The sequence below is a fragment of the Canis lupus genome, chromosome 24, assembly GCF_048164855.1.
Source record: "Canis lupus baileyi chromosome 24, mCanLup2.hap1, whole genome shotgun sequence".
Taxonomy (NCBI): Eukaryota; Metazoa; Chordata; class Mammalia; order Carnivora; family Canidae; genus Canis; species Canis lupus.
The window spans coordinates 13,770,336-13,786,532 of NC_132861.1; the positions used below are offsets into that span (position 1 = coordinate 13,770,336).

General features: G+C 42.6%; 1 pseudogene; it reads left to right on the forward strand.

Moving 5' to 3' along the window:
- Positions 1–657: 657 nt before the first annotated feature.
- Positions 658–11,454, forward strand: LOC140616572 (uncharacterized; annotated as a pseudogene).
- Positions 11,455–16,197: the final 4,743 nt, after the last annotated feature.

A 16,197-nucleotide genomic window follows, 5' to 3' on the forward strand; every position in this document is an offset into this window, starting at 1 on the left:
TGATGCAAGTCATGGACATGTCCCCCCACCTCCCCCCCCACTTCCTCCTGAAAGCCCTCCGCCTCTGCCCTCCAAACACAATCACCGCTTCCTCCTCTGTAACCTGGATGCAATGCTTCTGATAAATGCTAATTAATCGACCAAACATGGATCAGGCACTGCTGGGGTTCCCATGGTGCACAAGACTGACCCCGGAGCTGATGGGGGTATGGGGTGCCCACAGATTATTATGACCACAGGGAACTGGGGTCCAGGGTTCACAGCATGCTTCTTGGAGGAGACTGCATAGTCTTTCAATAGGACTCAGTGCAGGGAGAGCAACTGGTAGGAGACAGTCTGGCGAGAGTGTGAAAAAGTCCAGGGAAGAGAGAGCTTGGGCATGTGCCAGGGACAAAGGGACTTCAGTAAGAGAGTCTCCGGGAGAACTGAGGGAGCGTGGCCACCCCGCCCTGGGGCCACGGAGGGCTGGGACCAGAGAAGGGAGGCCCTTGCCCGAAACCAGGTTGAGCTTTATCTCACAGCCAAGGGAAAGTCCTCCGAGGCAGGTAGGCAAAGGGATGACACGATCTGCTTATGTTCCAAACAGATCATTTTGGGCTCTTTTGGATATGTTCTTAATGCACGAGGTCTGCTGCTCCCTGTAAGGTCTTTGTGGGGATGGCACCAGAGCCTCCCCCCCACCCGGGGCAGCGCTCAGCAGCCTTAGTGGAGGCCCGCTGGGGGCTGCGCAGCATTGCACACGTAACCCACCCACTCACTGACTCTAGGCAACCTATTAAGATCAGGAGTCTTCACTCCATTTTTGGCATAAATTCCAGCTGAGAAGGCATGCGGATGCTTCCCTTGTCTCTTGAAAACCTTAAAAGATTTCATTTTCCTCTAAAAAGACTAGAGTTAAAAAAAAAGAAATGTTCTCGGAAATTTTGGAAACATGCTTGCTCTGCCCATTGCTTATTTTTTTTAAACCTATCTTTCAATTTTTTAAAGATTCTGTAACATTTAACAGATACAAAATAATAGATATAAGATTGAGGCATAATAATAAAATGAACACCATGAACCCACCACAGGGCCTAAGAACAAGACTGTCACCAAGGTCACCAAGAAGGTCACCAGTGTCACCAAGGTCACAAGAACAAGAGTGTCCCTCCCTGAATCCATCTGCCTGCCTCTTCCTTAACCCTGGGATAACGACTTTCCTAAATTTTCTCTTTATCAGCTCCTTGCTTTTTTATTTTCAGTTTTATAATATGAAATTTAATTTTGAATAATTTGAACTTCATAAACTATCGTACTCTATGTTAGCTTTCCTGAGACTTTTTTTGATTCAACATTTCTTCTAAGATTCATCCTTACTTTTGTATGTTGCTAACAGTCATTCATTTTCACTGCTGTATAATATTCCATAGAGTGATATCATCATGATTTATTTATCTGTTCTCCCATGATGGACATTTCAGTTGTTACTCAGTTTTGTCTATTCTGAACCGTGCTGCTGTGAAAATTCTTCCAGATGCCTCTTGGCACCCTGGCACAAGAGAAAGAGCGACCCTAGAGCATGTACCTAGGAAAAGCTTGCCAAACCTCCAAATTGTTTGCTAAGTGGCCATACCATTTTACATCCTAGGAGAGTTCACTGGAGGATTGATTGAGATGGAATGGCATTGCGGTACTCATTCAGTGATCTGGTGGGTAGGATGGGATTGTCATCTTATTTGCCACTTATATCTCCTCTGAGGATATTTGTTTGTGACTTTGGCCCATTTTATTGTTGGATGGTATGACTATTTTTTTTAAGGTTTTATCTATTTGAGAGAGAGAGAGAGAGAGCACGAGAGAGGGTAGAGACAGAGGGAGAGGGAGAAGCAGACTCCCTGCTGAGCAGGGAGCCTGATGTGGGGCTGGATCCCAGGATCCTGAGATCATGACCTGAACAGAAGGCAGACACTTAACCAACTGAGCCACCCAGGTGACCAATATGACTATTTCTTGTTGATTTTTTATTGTTCTTTAGAACTACTCCTTTATTAATTACATATATTCTAAAAACCAATTCCCAGCTTGTGAAAAAACTCTCTTTCTGGAGTAATATAGATTTACAAAGTTACAAAGATAGTACAGAGAATTACCATCTACTCTTCACTCAGTTTTCCCTAATGCTCACATTTTATATCACCAAGGGGATTTCTCACAACAAAGAAACACCACAAAGATTGGTATATGTTACTGTTAACTAAACTCTTGGCTTTCTTTGAATTTCACCAGTTTTTCCAGCAATGTCTTTTTGCAATTTCAGGAGCCAATGTAGGATACCACTGTGCATTTCATATGTATTGCCTTAATTCCCTTTATGTTGTATTTTGATGAATAGAATTCTTAATTTTAATGTAGTTACATTTTTCATTTATAATTAGTACTTGGGGGAACTTGTTTAAGATCTTCCTGTGTCTATATCATTATGATGCTCTTCTATATTTAAGTTTTGCCTTTCATATTACAGTCTTTCTTCCATCAGGACTGATCTTTGTGCATGATGTAGGATAGACATCAATTCCATTTTTGACCTATAATAATAGCTGCATAAAGAGACCTTATATTTAATATGAAAGTCCCTCTGCTTTTTTCTTCTTCAAGAATTCTTTGTGTCTTCTAGGTTCTTTACCTTTACATAAAAATTTAGATTCAGCTTGCTAAATTCCTTGGATAAGCCTGCTGCGAGTGGCTTGCAATTGCATTAAGATTATTCAGAGAGCATTGACATCTTCATAATATTCCATTTACAATGGCAGTATCTGCTATCCATGAACTTCATGTTTTCTTTAAGATTTTATTTATTTAAAAAATATTTTATTTATTTATTCATAAGAGATACACAGAGAAAGGCAGAGACACACAGAGGGAGAAGCAGGCTCCTCATGGGGAGCCCAATGTGGGACTCAATCCCAGAACCAGGATCACACCCTGAGCCAAAGGCAGATGCTCAACCACTGAGCATGGTGTCCAGGCATCCCTGAACTTCATGTTTTCTACATTGATTCTGGTCTTTAAAAAATAAATCTCCAGTCCTCGCTTTTGCAACCACTGCTAAAGCACCAGTGACCAAAAAAGAAGTTCAATTTCTTTGTGACTTCTGACCAGAGTAAGAACCATAAAGGCCATTTCAATGCCCCTTCCCACATTGGCAGCAAGATTTTGTCTCCCCTCTTTCCAAAGAGCTGAGACAAAATACAGTGTTGAATCCATACCTATCCGAAGGGACGATGGCATTCAGGTTGTTGCAGGACACGATACAGGTCTGCAAATTGGCGACATAGTCTAGATTTGTAAGAGCTATGTCATTGGAACATCTGGGTGGCTCAGCGGTTAAGCATCTGCCTTTGGCTCAGGGCGTGATCCCGAAGTCCCGGCATCAAGTCCCACATTAGGCTCCCTGCATGGAGCCTGCTTCTCCCTCTGCCTATTTCTCTGCCTCTCTCTCTGTGTGTCTCTCATGAATAAATAAATAAAATCTTTAAAAAAAAATAAAAAAGAGCTATGTCATCTACACTGAACAAGTGTAGCAGGAGAAGACTAATGGCACAGCTGTCCATGTAGCATTCATCCTAGCAAGGTTGTTAATACTAGACCAAAACCAGACAAAAACCCCCAAAAGATCCTTGAACATAAAGTCAAATCTTGCCAACAGGAAATGAAAAGAGCAAATATAAGGAAGAAACAATTGAGAAGAGCACAAATAAAGTAATCCTGTACTTTCATTAAAAATTGCTAAAATGAAGCACCTGGGTGGCTCAGTCGGTTAAGCAGCTGCCCTCCGCTCAGGTCGTGATTTCCGGTCTTGGGATCAAGCCCTGTGTCAAGCTCCCTGCTCAGTGCAGAGTCTGCTTCTCTCTATCCTCCTGACCCTCTCCATTTGCCCCTCTCCCCGCTCATGCTTTCTCTCTCTCAAAAATACATAAATAAAATATCTTTTAAAAATTGCTAAAATGAAGGTCACTTAGGTGGTTCAATTGGTTAAGTGTCTAATTCTCAGTTTCAGCTCAGGTAATGACTGCAGGGTTGTGAGCTGAAGCCCCAAGACCAGCTCCATGCTCAGAGGTGAGTCTGCTTCCCCTTTCACTCCTTCTGCCCCTCCTCCACTGGCATATACTCTCTCTATAAAATAAATAAATCTTTAAAAACACTAAAATGAATAAATAAAATAAATGTTTCAATGTTTTTTACTTTTTTCTCTAAAAGAAAAAATTTGTTTTTGTTAGATTTATTACTACATAGTTGATGCTTTTGCTGATACAGTAAATAATATATATATATTTTTTAGTAAATAATATATTTTTATATTTTCTAAGTTTATTGCTAATGCCTAGAAATCCAACTGTTTTTTTTAACTCTTTAAATTGAGAAAATTCACAAATCATAGAAGTTGTCCTTTTAAAAGTATACAATCTAGTGTGTTCACAAAGTTGTGCAGCCATTACCACTACCTAATTCCAGAACATTTTCATCTCCTCAAAAAGAACTCCTGTACCTATTAAGAATCAATCCCCAATTCTCCTTCCCCAGATAGCAACTAATTTACTTTTTATCTCTATGGATTTGCCTATCCTGGACACTTTGTATAAACGGAATCATATAATATGCAGTCTCGTGTGACTGGCTCTTTGCACTTAACATTATATTTTCAAGGTTCACCTACATTTAGGATGTATCAATATATCATTTCTTTTTACAGCTAAATAATATTCCATTGTATGGATGTCCCATACTTTGTTTATCTGTTCGTCAGCTGATTGGCCTGTAAAGGGTTTCTGCTTTGGCTATTATGAATAATGCTGCTGTAAATCTTCATGTACAAATTTCTGTGACATAAGTGTTCAGTTTTTCTGGATAAACTCTGAGGAATGGAATTGCTGGGTCATATGGTAACTCCATGTATAACTTTTAAAGGAACCATCAAACTGTTTTTCAAAACAGCGGCACCGTTTTTATATTCCCACAAGAAGTATATTTCTCACATCCTTGTCACCATTTATTATTGTCTGTCTTTTTTAATTATAGCCAATCTAGTGGGTGTGAAGTGCTATCATTGTGGTTTTGATACACATTACTCTAATGACTAATGCTGTTGAGCGCCTTTTCACATGTTTATCAGTCATTTGTATATCTTTTTCAGAGAAATGTGTTTTCCTATCCTTTGCCCATTTTTAAATTGGGTTATGTGTGTTTTTATTGTTGAGTTGTGAAAGTTCTTTATATATTCTGGATATAAGTTCTTTATCAGATGTACAATTTTCAAATACCTGTCCTCTATTCTATAGGTTATCTTTTTACTTTTTGGTAGTGAAGCACAGACGTTTTTAACTGTGATGTAGTTCAATTTATCTGTTTTTTTCTTTTGTCACCTGTGCTTTTTAATGGTGATAGACCAGATGCATCTCCCTTAAAATCAGGAACAGGAGTGTATGATTGATTAAGCGCTTCATCTCTCCCTGGGCCAATCATATTGCTCCCACCTCCATTGACTGTAGTGACTGCTTCCAGAAAGGACTTGTGACCCAAGCCAGGTCAATGGGATCTGTCCAACTGAACCTGGGACAGAATAGCCTATTTTTCTCCTGTTTGACTGGAAAAATACAAAAATTCACCAAGAACTAACAACCTCAGGCCCCCCACAGAGTGAAGAAGCCTATTTGCAGGAATGGCAAAATATATTGCTTCTTCTCTCTTCCTTGTCCTCTCGAAAATTCAGTTTTCTTGCTGGAAAAATTGGAATAATTCCTACTTCATGGGTTGCTACAAATATTAAATAAAATAACAATTACAAAATTTTTAACCCAGAGACTCACTAAATACTCCTTGTCAGTTTTGTTATTATTAATGTCACAAATAAGATGATTCCAAATTTGCACATTTTCCTCCTTTCTCTCACCTGGTTTTCCCACCTCTCTCCCCACTGTGACCCCTCTCGCCCACCTCCACCCGTGGAGATTGTGGAAGGATTGGTTTCCCCTCTAACTTGCTAACTTAAGAAAGGAGCAATTATGATCCCTATTCTGCATATCAGGAGATATAAAATGTGCACAATTCAACATTTGTCAGTGACTTTGAGCACTATAGTTTTGAGGGCATAGTGTAGATTTCATTTGCACTGACAATTTCCATCTGCTAAGGATTTGTTTTCAGAATGCCAACTCCAGCTTGTATGTTTTAAAAATGTTATTTTTTAAATTGTGGTAAAAATATACACCAAATTTACCATCCTGGCCATTTTTAAGCACAGCGTTTCCACCAGCAGGAAGTATATTCACATGGTTGTGCCACCATCACCATCATCCATGTCCAGAACTTTCCATCTTGCCAAACTGAAACTTTGTCCCCATGAAACACTACCTCTCCATGCCCCTCCCACCACCAGCCCCTGGGCATCATCATTCTATTCTTTGTCTCTATGAACTGACTACTGTAGGTTCCTCATGTAAGTAGAATCATACAGTATTTGTCTTTGGGTGATTGGCTTATTTCACTTAGTGTCATGTCCTCAAGGTTCATCCATGTTGTAGAACATGCCAGAACTTTGCTCCTTTTTAAGGCTAAATAACGTTCCATTGTATGGCTAGACCACACTTTGCTCATCTATTCATCTATGGACATTTGAGTTGTTTCCATTCTTGGTTATTGTGAGTAAGCCTGCTATAAATGTGAGTTTATAGATATCTCTTGGTGACTCCACTCTCAATTCTTTTGAGTATATACCCAGTGGCTCATTTGATTTTTAAGAAAGAAAGAAGTTCTGGAGTTCCAGCAGGAGCCCTCTCTAATATTATTACTCCATGTTATTATTGCCAGCAAAGACTGTGGCTCTGGGAAGCTGGCCACTTGCCTGTGTTCCACACAAGTCATGAAAGAAGATGTATCTACATTGTGGCCCATCACCTTCTAAGCCCATGTTCTTTCCACTGTAATGTGCCATCTCCCTTCCCAAGCAGAAAATTATTGGGAATAATCAATGGGTTCCCCAAAATGATGCGCTAAAACGTGAACCCACAAAACCCATCACTTTCTAATGCATGAGGGTGACACAGAAAACATAGTGAAAGAGGAAATTCCATTCACAGAAGCTTTGAAAAACATGCTTGGAAATTAATCTGGTGTTGCAATTTTAGGATCTGTTGAAGAAAATTATTAAATTTTCTGGGAGAAATAAAGAATTGAAATTTGGGGTTTGGAACTCTGTTTTAGGTTAGGAAGATTCAGAATGATAAAGATCAAAAAGCTCGAGCAGTTCATTACAGAGTTCAAAAATGAATTAAAATATTCATGACAATTATATTAAAAATCCACTTGGACAAATACATAGGCTAGAGTATTGCACTGGGGGAGGAAAATAGCTCAGGAGAAAGTAGCTCAGGAGAAATCACTTCCCAGATAATTATAAAATATATTATCAAATGACAATAGGGCTATATGACATTGGTTTAAGAACAGGAAAAAAATAGTCAATAAAATAAAGCATAGATTCCAAGTATATGCCTTAACTTCATGAGAGCTACTCCCAGGATTAACCTGGAATAAGAAAAAAATGGAGAAGAAAGTAACTTTGATAAATATCATTGAAGAAACTGGTGACAATAGTATCTAATATGTAATGAGTATTAACTCTGTGCTAGGGGTTATTCTAAGTGGGAGAACTTAACAACGTCATGAAGCAGGTTCTATTATTGTCCCAATTGCATGGATGAAGAAACTGAGTTAACAAAGAGCCTCTATACACCTGGCCCAAAGCCACGGAGCAGCTTAAATGGCAGAACCAGGTCAAACACACAGTCTCAGGTCAGCCCTCCCTATCCCCTGCTGTTGCTCCTCTCAGATTACAAAGCCAGAGCTTTCACCTAATTGCTCAAATACTTATGCTTTAAAAGCCCAGCTTAAAAAAAAAAAAAAGAAAACTTTAAAAAATATTTAAATATCTACCTCAAAAGCAGAAGGAAGTAAATACGTTGTCAATAAAAAAAAAAGAAATGTGACGAATGAATTTTTAAATATCAATATAGAAATAAAATTTTGCTACAAAGAAAAAATTTGAAATTGGATAAGAGATCATGAAAAAGCTATGCTCCATCACCAGGATAACTGAAATCAGATGACTGACAGTACCAAGTGTAGATGAGGGTAGGGAATAACTGGAACCCCCACACATTGTTCAGGGAGAGTGTAAATCTACTCAGGCATGTGGAATATGATCCAGCACAGAATGAGCGCATAGATCCCTCCTAAGATGTGTCCAAGACACAGCATCTTTATTTGCAGTGGCCAAGAATATTTTCAATAGCTTTAGTTACAATAGTCAAAAACTAGAAATGATCCAAATGTCCATCAACAGAGGAGTGCTCAGTGAACCATGATATATTCATAGGATAGGATAGTACTCAGGGAGAAAAAGGAAGGAATCACTAACATGCAGCAGCATGGATGACGCTCTAGATATTTAGTTGAGTACAAGAAGTAAGACTCTGAAGAGCAAGTACAGGGTGATTGCCTTTATATGACATGCAAGAAGAGGCAAAGCAATTCAGAGTCTAAAAATAAACCTAAGGGGAAGCCCGAGTGGCTCCGCGGTTTAGCACCGCCTTTAGCCCAGGGTGTGATCCTGGAGACCCGGGATCGAGTCCTGCGTTGGGCTCCCTGCATGGAGCCTGCTTCTCTCTCTGCTTATGTCTCTGCTTCTCTCTCTGTGTCTCTCATGAATAAATAAATAAAATCTTTAAAAAAAAAATGAAAAAGCTGACAGATATTCAGGAAAATCAGAGATTAAAAAAAATAAAAATAAATCTAAGGAGTTACTCTGGGGAGTGTTTTGTTGTTGTTGTTTTAAAGATTTTGTTTATTTATTCATGAGAGACACAGAGAGAGAGAGAGAGGCAGAGACATAGACAGAGGGAGAAGCAGGCTCCCTGAAGGGAGCCCGATGTGGGACTCCATCCGGGGACTCCAGGATCACGCCCTAAGCCAAAGGCAGACGCTCAAACGCTGAGCCACCTAGGTGTCCCAAGGAGTGGGTATTTGGTAGGACACCCAAAGGAACTTTTTAGGGTACTGGAAATGTTCTGTCTTGATCTGGGTTATGGTTACACAAGTTTACCTCACAGTTCACTGAATGGCACACTTAAGACCTGTGCCATTTATGTAAGTTACAGCTCTATAAAAAGTAAAGCCAGTAAACCAACAAAAATGTTAAGCTGAATGTGAGGGAATTTTTTTAATTCATTCAACAAACGTTTGCAATGTACCTCTTGTGTACTGGCTGCTGAAGACACCTCACTGACTGAATAGGACCACCATCTAGGAGCTTGAATCCTGCAGGGGACACAGACAAGCAAATAAATATAGAACCTCATAAGGCATGATTGAGTTGGGAACAGGTGTCATGGTGCACATAGTATGCATAGGATGCTAAGCTGGTTTGGGGCAATTGGGGGAATTTTGACAGGAGAGAAGAGGTTGATGCTAAGTCTTAATAGACAAGTAAAACCACTGAGTGCATGAGTGGCTCAGTTGGGTTGAGCACAAGACTCTTGGTTTCGGGTCAGGTTGTGATCTCAGGGTCATGGCATTGAGCCCCGCATTGAGCTCCATACTCAGTGCCGTCTGCTTGGGATTCTTTCCCTCTTCTTCTCCCTTCTCATCTCCTCCTCCCCTCATGCATTCTCTCTCCAACAAATAAGTAAATAAAATCTTAAAAAAAAAAAAAAGATGACTAGAACCACAGTGGGATATAACCTTATACCCATTAGGATGGCTGCTGTAAAAGCAAACAAATAAACACTAGAAAATAAAAAGTATTGGTGAGGATGTGAAAAGACCGGAATCCTTGTGTACTCTTGGTGGGAACGTAAAATGGTGCAGCCCTATGGAAAGCCATGGGGAGGTTCCTCAAAAAATTGAAAATAGAAATACAATACAATCCAGCAATTCTCCTTTTGGGTATATAACCAAAAGAATTGAAAGCAGGGTCTTGAAGAGGTATTTGTACAGCCACATTCATAGCAACATGATTCACCACAACTGAGGTGGAAGCAACTCAAGTGTTCACAGATGAACAGCCCAACCAATGGCAGTACATCCATGCAATGCAAAATTATTCGATCGTAAAAAGGAAGGAAATTCCGACACAAGCTACAACGTGAATAAGCCTTGAGGACATCACACTTGGTGAAATGACAACTATTGTATGATTTGCACCTATCTGAGGTGCCTCGAGTAGTCACCGGTGCAGAGACAGAAGGCAGAAGAGTGGTTACCAGGGGCTGTGGGGGGAGAGGAGGAGTTGTTTTTAACAGACATGAAATTTCAGGTTCGCAGGATGAAGAGTTCTGGAGATTGGCTACACAACAACAGGAATATACTTAACGCTTTAAAAAAAAAAGATTTTACTTATTTGAGAGAGAGAATGAGCAGTGAGGAGGAGCAGAGAGAGAGAAAGGGATGCAGACTCCAGCTGAGCAGGAAGCCTGATGCTGGGTTTGATCCCAGGACCTGGAGATCATGACCTGAGCGGAAGGCAGACCCTTAACTGCCTGAGCCACCCAGGCGCCCCCGGGAATGTACTTCGCACTCTTGAACTGTGCATTTAGAAGTCTCCAAGATGGTAAACTATACATTATGTGTATTTCACTACATTGAAAAAAAATGGATAGAGAATTTCTTGGCAGAAAAGGGCACACGTAAGTTTAAAAACTTGAAAGAGCCTGGTGTCTTCAAGGAACGGTGACATGTTGAGTGTGTCCCAAGGACACAGTGATGGATGGTGGCAGGTGATCCCATGTAACGTAGGTGAGACTAGATCATGAAGGGCCTGGACCATCATGTAAGCAGTTTGGGCTTGAACTGATCAGAACCATCGAGAGCTCCCAGAGGAGACTGGAGCAAAGCACTTCTACCTTGTGAAATCCACGGCCATTAACTACGTCTGTCCCCCCGCCCCCCGCCCCTGCAGACAGTAAGCTCCCCGAGGGCAGGCCCTCCACCTGCTCCTCTACCACTGTGTCTCCAGCACAATAATTGGCACACAGCAGGCACACAAACATAGGTTTGACAGAGCAAATCATGTATTTGGCATTTTAGAAAACAGAACAAAAGCTGAAGCTGGAGGACACAGACCATTCGGTAGACTTTGCAGCCATCCCCTTTTGGGGAATTCGGGAAGGATGCAAGGGCGCAGTGGCAGAGGGAGGGATGCACATTTCCCAAGTAAGGCTGAAGGCCTCGGCGGTGGATTTGACGTGGAGCCTGCGAGACAGGTGGAAGGTGAGGAGGCCTCCAGACGTTCATCCCATGTGTCCTGGACCAGGTGGCGGCACACAGAAGGAACACGCAGGCCTGGAACTAAAGGGGACCCTCCTTCAGTCCTTTGTAGCCAGAGCCAAGAGCAGGACCAGACACATGGCAGGTGCTGAATAAATGTTGGGAGAGGAAAGAGAGGAGGAGGCAAGAAAGGGCTGGAAAGGAGAGCCTCAGGGCAACGGGGTCTGGTCACAGACCTGGAAGTCGTCAGCAGGCAGGTGGCACTTGAAGAGGACAAGGTTGCGGGTGGGGAGCTCGGGGCACTGAGGCCACAGGACAAAGTCCTGAGGAGACCATGTGTTCAGGGGCTGGAGGAGGAGGAAGAGGGATGACTGCCGATGGAGAACCAGGGGCGCAGGGGGGTTGAGGGCCCGGGATCTGGAGGGCGGGTCATCAGCCACCCAGCAAGACGGGATCCTGCGAGTACTGGGCGTACATGGGTGGAAGGGGACAGAAAGGGAAGGGGTGTGGGCGCAACGACACCGGATTCTCTCGGGAAAGTAGCAGTCTGCGGAGATCAAGCCTTTAAGGCAGTAGCTGAGGGACCCACGGAATAGGACGGCTGACGGACTGTCCTTCAGGTAGGACATTTTTAGGACTGGCCGGACCTGCGGCGCGTTCCAGCTGCCATGCAGGAGCCTGCGGGAGCAGGGACCCGCGGGCGGGCGGGAGCCCACGGGGTGAGGTGGGGGGGCAGGAGGATGGAGGAGGGAGGCAGCTTGGACCGTGAGCCTGTCTCCGTGGAACAGGACCCGCGGCGTCCAGAGTCATTCATGGGAGACTCGGGCAAAGGTATCTGTAAAGCCAATAGGGGGACAGCAGAGAGGCCGTGCATTCCTCCCCGAGAGCTGCCAGCGGGCAGGGCTTGCTCTCTGAAGCCATGCCTTGTCGCACACCCTCCCAGCTGCGTCCCTCGGGATACTTCAAAAGGCAGGGATTTGCAGGGGAGAGCCTGTCTGGATGCAGGCGGCCAGAACTTTCCCGTTGGCCTGGCTGAGCCAAGCCTGTGTTCTGGGCAGGCAGACCTGAGTTTGAGTCCTGCCTGTGTCTTCAGTCACCAGCCATTGAATTAGAGCAAATTCCTCAACCCTCTGAAGTCACACTTTCCTTCCCTATAAAACAGGGCCAACGGATGCCTGGGTGGCTCAGCGGTTGAGCATCTACCTTCGGCTCAGGTAGTGATGCCAGGGTACCGGGATCAAGTCCAACATCAGGCTCCCTGCCTGATGTCTCTGCCTCTCTCTGTATCTCTCATGAATAAATAAAATCTTTTAAAAAGAGAGAAATCTTACCTTTAAAAAATATAAAAATTAAAAAGAAATAAAACAGGGCCAACATGACAAAATTCAAATGTGTGCGGTGTATGACAAGATGCATATGTGTTTCATGAATGAAAGCTGTAGGACTTTTCTGACTTTCCAGGCAGGGGTGATGACCCTAACTGAGCTGGGCACACTTGTAGTTCACAGCACACTCAGCATATTGCCTCACAATATACGTCCTGCCCAGGGCCCTGGGAGTTGGCTGTTATTAACACCATTATTGCTGATAACACGGGCTTCTAGATGTTTAGTCTTGCCCAAGATTACCTGGCTAATAAGATGCCGAGCTAGGGGCCAGGTGACTAAGATTTCCCTCTATATGTAGTGACACCTTTAACAAAAACCTTTTTTCCTTCCAGCCATAGTGTTCAGGACACAGCTAGATCCTGTTGAGCTAAAACAGGCACTCGAATGTTTGTGCAGGTTTTATTGCATACAGATGTGCTTAGACTCCTTGGGTCCTCCTTCAGCGTGCTCCCCACACTGGGAACAATCTTCTCGTCCAGCATGATGTCCCCACAATACACACAAAGATCCTCGGGGTAGGAGTCAGTGTTCCATCCTCGCATTCCTATCACTTAGCACAGCCTGGCACATGGTAGCTGTTCAATAAACACTTGCTGAGTGGAGAAATGCATCCTGCTTTTGTTAACGGTGGCCCAGAAACTTTATCGTCTCCTCATAATGCATCTCCAGAAAGCCGTACCTATTCTTCTAACCTCATCTGTCAAGCTGGGGGCCACCTTTGTTTGCAATTTATCTTCTCTTGTTGCTCATTGGATTCAATAAAGGTCATAGCAATTTGTTTGCTCACTAATCAGGTATTTTTAGGCAGCCACTAATTGTCAGGTACTGTGCTGTGTTGGAGATGTGGCCCTTGAAAGGTGGCTTGAGCAGTTGGGTAGGTTGTATACTGCACAATCTGAGGATGCACCATTCATAGACAGCCTTTTCCTAATGGATTGCTGAGTGTTCCAGGCTTGAGGACAGAGGAGCAGGTCAGACCTCCACCAGTCCAGGGAAATGTTTGATTCCATCAAATCTAGTGCTTGGGAGACTTAGTTGGGGGAGGGAGCAGGGCTCAAGTCCCTTGTAAATCACCCAACACTAGCTTTTGGGTACCAGGATGCCCCTGGGTAGATTCTTTCCCCTTAGCTCCCCACCATGCACTAACTTTCAGCACCAGCCAAATTTTCCCAGATGGATTTCTAACCATTGAAATGGAGGTTTCTAATGGAAATCCTTGCAGCCCTTTACTTAGAGCCTCTCCGGTGGGCACTACTCTAATTATTCAATTGCCTAATTCCATTTATCTTTCATGATCCATTATGCACCACTGACAGGCTGCGTCTTCCTTAGCAGATACATAACCTAGTCTAATGGACTCTGGGTGAAACCAACCACATTGACTAAGGGATTTAGCTGGTACCTAATTCCCCTAAACTATTATTTTATAAATGAACAAGGCAGACAGACACATTTTCTGCTTTAGGATAAATATTTTATGAATTGCCCCTCTGCTACATCACATTATTAGTACATTATCCTTCATCCCTCCCCAAGGTTTGAAGGGCCTGGGCATACACTCAGGAGTACATTTGGGTGATTTTATTGAACAGGCTGCTTTTAAAATCTGTTTGTATCAGTGGAAAAAAAGAAATACTTTTGTTTCATGAGCAGGAAAAGTTCTTTAAATGTTGATTTGCTATTTCAGTGTGAAAGTCACCATTTGAGGACTTTGGGTTTGACAGAAGTGTTCAGGGTGTCACACACACACCAAATGCAGTGCATCTTCTTTCCTTGGCACTCCCAGCACAACCATCAGCACTGGGGTAAGTCTTGCACGGCTACAGAAAGGAGCACCTCCCTTACCTTGAGAACGAAACATCATAAGAAAGTCCATTTTTCTTTATGGTTAAGTTCATTTTTTTAAAAAAAGATCCAGTTTTTAATGTAAAAGACTCTTTTGCATGTGGAATCTAAGAAACAAAACAAAGAGGGAGGGGAGATAAAAGAGGGAGAGCGGCAAACCAAGAGACTGACTCTTTACCTATAGAGAACAAACAGATGGTGACCAGAGGGGAGGTGGGCGGGGAGGCTGGGGGAAATAAGTGATGGGGATTAGGGAGGGCACTTGTCCTGATGAGCACTGGGTGATGTAAGGAAGCGTTGCATCACCATATTGAACACCCAAAAGGAATATTCCAGCATATATGTTAACTAACTGGAATTTGAAGACCAACTTTTACCAAAAAAGCCTATTTTTCTCCATACTTACTTACGTTGTCACCACGCACCACATGGGCCTTCTAACCTGGGCTGGTGGTGCTGGCACAGAACGCAGGTCTCTGAGCGCTGAGCGTTCACCAGGGTTCTGCCCAAGATTATCAAAAGCAAGCGGCTTTGAGTTTCTGTGTTCTTTCCCTCATCCAGGGTAAACATTGCACACTCTTTCATGCTTGTAAACCAAAGCGTGTACATTGTTAAAATTATAAAAGGCTCTAATCAGTCTCTTCGCTACTTGGTAGGCTTCCTATCACATGAAAGAAGGGGAGCTGTACTTAGGAAAGGCGGAGAGGCAGAAGCGGCTGACTTGGTGGCTTTCCCAATCCCTGGGGTCATACGGACAAAGATCGGGACCTGAAAGTAAATAAACTAAATTCTAGCAGTTATTCTGATGAAAAGTAGCCTTTATGTCGGTTCCAGGTGTTACGGCGATATACCCACTCGCACAGATGAAATTAATCGTGACAATTCTTAGGGATTAATTAGAATCGAATTGATAGGGAATGTGGCACACAAACCTTTGATAAAATGCCACGTGAGGTTGAAATATGAGTGACACGAAGGGGAGGTTGGGAGTGTGATTAATGCATTTACACCTTCTTAGAGTCTCCCTGGAGTATGTTTTACCTTTGCCATAAAATGAAAACATTTAAATTTCTTTAAAATTACATTTGACTTAATTATACCCAGGCCCTGATACCAGTAAGCCTCCCATTTTGTCTGTTTTTCTGTCATAAATAGCGACCAGGCTCATCATTTCATAAAGAGTTGTTTTCTACAGGATGTTCGCTATGTGCAGAATGTTAATAGCTGGCTGAATATGAATAGGCTCTGTGGCTCCACTTGAAATATAGAAAAATGGCCCAGACATTAAAAAAGATAAAAGGGAAAAGGGCAGTAATGAATTTAGAGGAAAATGAACATTAATGGTACTAGCATTACTCATGCTCCACATAACAAATTATTGGAAATCTGTCAAGCACACCAAATTATCTACTCGTCGGCTGCTGCGGGGCCCTCTGCAGCCATCCAAAACCAGCAAAAGCAAGACAATTTAAGCTAATTTTACTATTTATAACAATAGAACAGGCCATTAAGATAAATTAATGTCATTATCAAGTTTCTATGAAAATGACAAATACCACTATTTCGAGCAGCTTAGAGGCTGTTGACTATAATGAAATCCGCTGCGCAGGTACTAAACAGAAACACTCCAAGTAATTATTTTCTAGTAGCCTGTTTGTTTCCTGAC